The sequence below is a fragment of the Artemia sp. Qi Xiang Cuo genome, chromosome 17, assembly GCF_049724085.1.
Source record: "Artemia sp. Qi Xiang Cuo chromosome 17, ASM4972408v1, whole genome shotgun sequence".
Lineage (NCBI taxonomy): Eukaryota > Metazoa > Arthropoda > Branchiopoda > Anostraca > Artemiidae > Artemia > Artemia sp. Qi Xiang Cuo.
In genome coordinates, this window is record NC_142810.1 from 55,017,257 (window position 1) to 55,024,109 (window position 6,853).

General features: G+C 31.5%; 1 long non-coding RNA gene across 1 annotated transcript; it reads left to right on the plus strand.

The window, feature by feature from the left end:
- Nucleotides 1-2,919: 2,919 nt before the first annotated feature.
- LOC148942369 (uncharacterized) lies at nt 2,920-6,536 on the plus strand. The gene is made up of 2 exons (XR_016143192.1): nt 2,920-3,074; nt 6,398-6,536. It is a non-coding gene; the product is annotated as an uncharacterized LOC148942369 (long non-coding RNA).
- The last annotated feature ends 317 nt before the right edge of the window (nt 6,537-6,853 follow it).

Below are 6,853 nucleotides of genomic sequence, written 5' to 3' on the forward strand. Positions count from 1 at the left end.
AAACAACAAAACATAATGTGGCCCGTGGAGCGAAAACAAAAGAAAAATTCAAAAAAACGCGGATATTTCGCCTGTATCCAAACAAGGCGTCTTCAGCACGAAAGAAACACAAGATAAAAAAACCAAGCTAAAAACCAATAAAACCACCACAAAAAAAAATTATACAATTGGCGCAAAATGATCCACGTAGGTAAAATATGATATTATAAGGTACTGTGGTTTCATACAGGACACCGGAGTAAATGAGGGAAAAAAAAAAAAAAAAAAAAAATTTAAATTACTTTAATGATTCTGTTGCGATATAATCCTTTTGTTAGCTATTACTGAAGCAAATAGGGATACAGGTAAGTTAGATATTGACCCAATTTATGATAACCTTCTAAAGAGTGAATCAACAGTCAATAAGGGAGTTAAGATTTTAAATAGTCACCAGGGGACTATTTTACCTGCTAGACCAAAACGATTTGCTTCAGTAATAGCTAACAAAAGGATTATTTCGCAACTGAATAATTAAAGTAATTTACAGGTTTTTTCTATTTTTCCTCAGTTACTTTTATTTTCCTACGTCACTTTCCTGCTGTACGATATATTTCAATTCTTAAAAAGGGCATTAGAATTCTTGATTTTCTTCTGAATGAATTTTCTATATCAAGATAAGAATAAACGAAACTCAGAGAAGAGAGAAAGTAACAAAATGAAAAATAAAATCAAAAAGGGTGAAAAAACGAGGATTTTGTCCTCGTTAAGAATAGGCCCTGGGAAAAACAGCAAACGGAAAGACAAACAAATAAAATCGCATTCGTTTTGAAATTTGTCAGAAAAAAGAAAATTTCTTATTTTTGAACATAGGAAATTGAAACTGCCGCAAGACGTCTGTTTCGAAATGATGAATATGGTGGTACGATTCTCAACGTCACTATCACGCCTTTTTGCCCACTTTTTCTAAGATTACACACATTTTTTCTGGCCCGTAGCTCTTCTTGTGGATTTCCAAGGTTAAGATATTTATATATGCATTATTATCAAAATTCAAGTTTTAAGTGACTAGTGTCACAGGTATTTAAAGTTTGTTGCCATGATGATGATAATGATTTTATTACGTGACTGCACCTAACAGGTATTTCACTCTACTATACTATTTAACTACATTTATACCCAAACACTAAAATACTTACACGAACTGCAAAAAAATAAAAAAAAAAAAAAAAAAAAAAAAAAAAAAATTATAAAAAATGAAATAAAAACTACACATTCACTAAACCATCCTCAGAAAACTTTCACAATAACCTCAAACATCAAATCTATTTGGGCTATACAGGAATTTCTTCACTATGTTCCTAACATTTTTATTACCAATTATCAAATATCAAACTTAAATCAAAAGGGCAGCTAACATTATGTTCTCTCAATTCAAAAATCATATTAAACCTCTGACGAACATAAAAGGACAATCCTACAGGACATGCTCACAGTTTTCTATACATCCACATTCACATGTTGGGCTATCAGTCATGCCTATTCTATGTAAAAAATAATTCAGTTTCGAATGGCTTGTTATTAACTAAGTTAAAATATAACTTGGTTCAAGTTTTTGCGCACAAATTACTCATATAATTTTCAAATATTACATACCATTTATTATATAGAGCATTTTTTTAAAACACTACGGTTCAGTTGGAAAGGTGAAAAATATTTTTCCATCAGAAACTCAACTCCTAGCAACAAAGCAACTATTTCATCGGTAAAAACACTATGATCAACGGAATATCTATTTAAAGGAAAACTAGGATGCACAATATCTGGCCAAAAAGGGGGACGTCCCTTTAAACCTTATCACTGCCAGTTCTATTGCTCTTAGACCGATTGAAAGGACACCAGAAAGGGCCGTAATAGCATGATCTTGAGCAGTTCTAAACGACTTCGAAATACTAAGGGTTGAACATCTTTGTGCTGACTGTAACATATTCTGTATATTTTTTTTCTTAAGGCCCCAATCCTTACTGGAGCCGCATACAAAATAGTACTTTCAATTACTGACTTATACAATTTTCTAAGAGCGAAAGGCTTTAAGCCCCATGCCATCCTTGCCGCGCTTAAAAGACGACTCGAATATTTCTTAGCTTCATTTATTCTGCATGTTATATGTTCTGTCCAAAGAAGTTTCCTATCTAAAATTACTCCCATATATCGAACTTTATCCTTAAGTTCAATAACGTCGCCTCCAAATACTAAATAAACGTGAGGGGTTTTATGTCTATTTGTAAATAAGACGGCCTCTGTTTTCAATGTGTCAAATGTTAATTTATTATTTACTGCCCATTTATCAAAACTCTCAAAAATCTTATTTGCTACTTTTTCCAGTGTACTTACATTCTTTGCTGTAATAATAGCACATATGTCATCAGCATATACTTGAATCAAACAATTTTCATTTATATTAATTTCAAGAAAATCATTAATATTAACAAGCCAAAGAAAAGGAGATAGAATTCTACCCTGTGTACATGACTTTTCTAGTTTATGTAAGTTTCCATTTTCATAAGCAACTGTTCAATCTGATAGATAACTATGAATTAATTATATTAAGACAGAAGGGCATTCTTTTTCCTTTAGCTTTTTAATAATTCTTGGATGCCAAGCATTATCGAAAGCCCCTTTTATATAAAAAAATATACACAATGTAAATAACTTCTTCTTTATATTTTTTTCAACCATAGTCACCAAATTATCAGCCGCATTTACCGTGCTTAAGTTTGTTGCCATGAGCTGTTTAATATTATCTGCCAAGAAAGCTTTAACCTTTTAGATTTGTGGGATGTGATCGCTATTTCCTGGTACAGGTTTGTTTGTTTAATTAATAAAGACTAAACTTTGCTCATCCATTTCCCAACATTGTTTTTAGATAATTCTTATCTTAACTCTTTCTTCCTGCTATAAAAACAACGAAAAATTCGCGTTTATTATTAGTGAAAACAAGGAAAATGTACCGTGTTGCTTGCTTCATTGCTACTTTCGCACTTGTTTCTGCAAGTTGCCCAAACATTGCCACTAAACCTGACTTTGATTACACTCAGGTAAGTGGTTTTACGGGTATAGTTAGAAGTGCCGAATAAAATACTGGGCCCGATAAAGAGCAATTGGAGTGATTAGGCCTAATCGGGTGCTGCATTTGAAAGGGCCCCACGTTATCATCAAAATGAAAAAAAAAGAGAATTTGAAAGATAAATCAAACTGTTTTTGAATATAAGGGATAAATTATGAATTATTCAAATATTTAAAACATATTTATTTCAAGTTTGCATTGCTGGATGAGATTAATTAATATGTTTATTATTATGCAATATATCCTTTATAATTTGGAAAACTGATACCCGTAAAAGCTCATGTCAATTCAAATTAATCGGGATAATAATAATAATGAAAATAATGATAATAATATTAATAATAATAATAATAATAATAATAATAATAATGATAATAATGATAATAATAATAATAATAATAATAATAATAATAATAATAATAATAATAATAATAATAATAATAATAATAATAATAATAATAATAATAATAATAATAATAATAATAATAATAATAATAATAATAATAATAATAATAATAATAATAATAATAATAATAATAATAATAATAATAATAATAATAATAATAATAATAATAATAATAATAATAATAATAATAATAATAATAATAATAATAATAATAATAATAATAATAATAATAATAATAATAATAATAATAATGATAATAATAATAATAATAATAATAATAGAAGGTGACTTGGGTTTGGTATTTAAGAGCTGTATGGTTTCACTGAAACGACCCTACACTAACAATTGATAGGAGGCTACTTATAAGTAGCCAAGCAAGCTACTTATAAGTAGTCTACTATCTACTACTATAAGTTAATCTACCATATCTTCTAAACTTTGCTGTTTGCTTTCAAAAAAATTTCCCAGCCCTTTCTAAAAACAAATCTATACGCAAGGTACGCTTTTAGCTAAACTTAGAATATCCCATTCTGTTACCTCTTAGATTTTCTCCTCACATCCTTGTAATCATCTAGCAGTGTGGCCATAATGCAATAGAGGCTGATGTCAAACCTCACTCTAATGAAACACAAATTGTGCACAAATGCATAGTTTTTTATAATTTTATGTGTGTAAAACAGCTCTTTCTCATAGTTATGCTCCCTTCCTTAAATGAGCAGAACTCCTCCTGAAAATTTTATAAATGATGGTCTGGAAAGTTGACGGAAAGTTGCCACCGTGTTTCTAAATTTCTTAAGAGCTTTTGATACTGTAGATCATCAAATTTTACCGAGTAGAAATGATAATTGCAGAGTTAAAGGAAGGGCCTAAAAGTTGATAACCTCATATTTGTCGAGTAGGTATTTATTTTTTAAAATTGAATGGTAAAAAATCAAGGATATACAATGTCAGGTATGGGGTTCCCAAGGGATCTTCACTTGGGTCATTATTGTTCGCTATTTACATTAACGATATGTTTGTGACACTTTCTAGGTAAAGTACAGAGATTAATGGTAATATTCTAGGCTCTAATTCTAGTAAAGCGCTAATATTTCTTACGGATGATGCCTCTTTTACTTTAACTGGTAGGTCTGAAAAAAGATGTAAAATATATTATTTGTGGACATTACAATTATTGAAAAGTGATGGCATGTCAACAAATTAAAACTAAATTGTAGAGACAACCTCTTTGATTATTTACTCGGTCGAAAAATTATTATAATTTGTTGAAGGAGTATGTAGTGACCCGTAGGAATTCTGTGAAATATCTAGGGACTATTTTTGATGAAGACAATTTTTCGAAGAAAAATTATTATACTTGGTAGAAGGAGTATGTTGTGACCAGTAGGAATTCTGGGAAATATATAGGGACTATTTTTGATGAAGATAATTTTTCGATGAAAAATTATTATACTTGTTTGAAGGAGTATGTTGTGACCAGTAGGAATCCTGTGAGATATCTAGGGACTATTTTAGATAAAGGTAATTTTTCGATAAAAGATTATTATACTTGGTTGAAGGAGTATGTTGTGACCAGTAGGAATTCTGTGAAATATATAGGGACTATTTTTGATGAAGATAATTTTTCGATGAAAAATTATTATACTTGGTTGAAGAAGTATGTTGTGACCCATAGGAATTCTGTGAAATATCTAGGGACTATTTTCGATGAAGTTTGATGTTGAAGACATTTGTTCAAAGGTGGTAAAAATATTGGTGTTCGACGAAAATTGAAGAAATTTTTCCGCTGTGTGTTTTGAGTATATTATATTTCTCATTAATCCATGAGTACGTTTTGAATCGCTGCTCCACTTGGTCGCATACTTTTACTGTCCATCGTGGTTTGCATCTGATACTACCACGTGATTCTGCCACTAGGCGATCTGTAAAACCCTGTAATTTGTGTTTTAAGTAGCTTTAATTCCCAGGTTCCTGTCAGGATGACTTATGAAAGGACTCAGATTATGCCACTTACTAGTATTTTTACCTTTTATAAGAATCGGTTTATTTATTTTTAGTGTTTTTTAACCGTAGCAAGGTGTCATAGCTACAGTGTTAGAAATAAACGTCAATTTAGGAGATAAGGGCACATCCAGAATTTTTGTCTGAGACGGGGGGGGGGGGGGCTTTGCAAATAAAAATATAAAACCCACCAAAAAATTGTTATATTTATTTTCTTAAGTTTTGCAAGTAAAAAAAAATTAAGGGGGGAGGGGTCAAACTCCGTAACCCCTCTCCCTTACTGGATATGGCCCTGTTAGGAGACCATCGATGATACCAACACATCCTGTGTTCTCTATATAATGTTCTTTTCCCTGTGGGAAGCAGGGTTCCGGAGAGCGTCTGTCATGGGGTTGAGAGGCTCATCATGCCCTGATATATGATACCATTTATTTGCCTTGAATAGTTTTTTTGCTTACCTGTTAAGCTATTTAGGCTTTTTATGAACCCTTACTACATGTTTAAACGTTGTTGTAATGTTTATGTTACGAATAATATTACACACCCAGGCGTGTCCTTTACAAGCCCAACCAAGGGTGGATCCAGGGGTAGTTTTATAAGCAAGTGCCTTCCCGCTGGCCGATGCTCCACAGATATTAATTCTGTATCTGCCCCTGACACCATGTATTGAGCTTCTTGGTATTATTTTATCAAGTGCCTCTTTACTTTTATAAATAAAGCTCCTTAACTCAAAACGAAAACCTAGCTACGTTATTGAACACACCATAAATGTGAAAATTATTGGCTCACTCCTAAATTTACTATTGATACAACTGCTGCAGTAATTTTGTCGCGAATTCTTCACCTCTACCATTAAAATTTTAATTTGTTATTATTATTTTTTTTAGTATGCTGGAGACTGGTTTGAAATTAGCAGAATTGAAAATTGGTTCCAAAGGGACATGTTCTGCGTCAGAGCAAGATATGGTGCCACCGAGGGTAAGTAACTTCAAGTTGTCTTTGTTATTGATGTTAATATTATTGTTAAATCATAGTTACAGAAATAGTTGCAACCTAGTAAAAAGCAAACCACGGCCCGTAGTACACAAAAATTTAAGCACATTCTTTGGAAAAAAAAAATTGCCTAGTAATCAAAACTGGCATCTGGAGCTCATCTAGGAATGGTAAGTATTACTTTGATTAATCTTAACAGTAAAATTGTTTTGCGGAAACAAATTTATGAGAAATATGAAAAGAACACCTGAACCTCCTCAAAAATAGCATCGAGTAAAAATAAGAAGCACACCATTGTAATCACCAAGGTAAATACCCAACACCGAAATACAGCCCTTTTCACCTTGTAC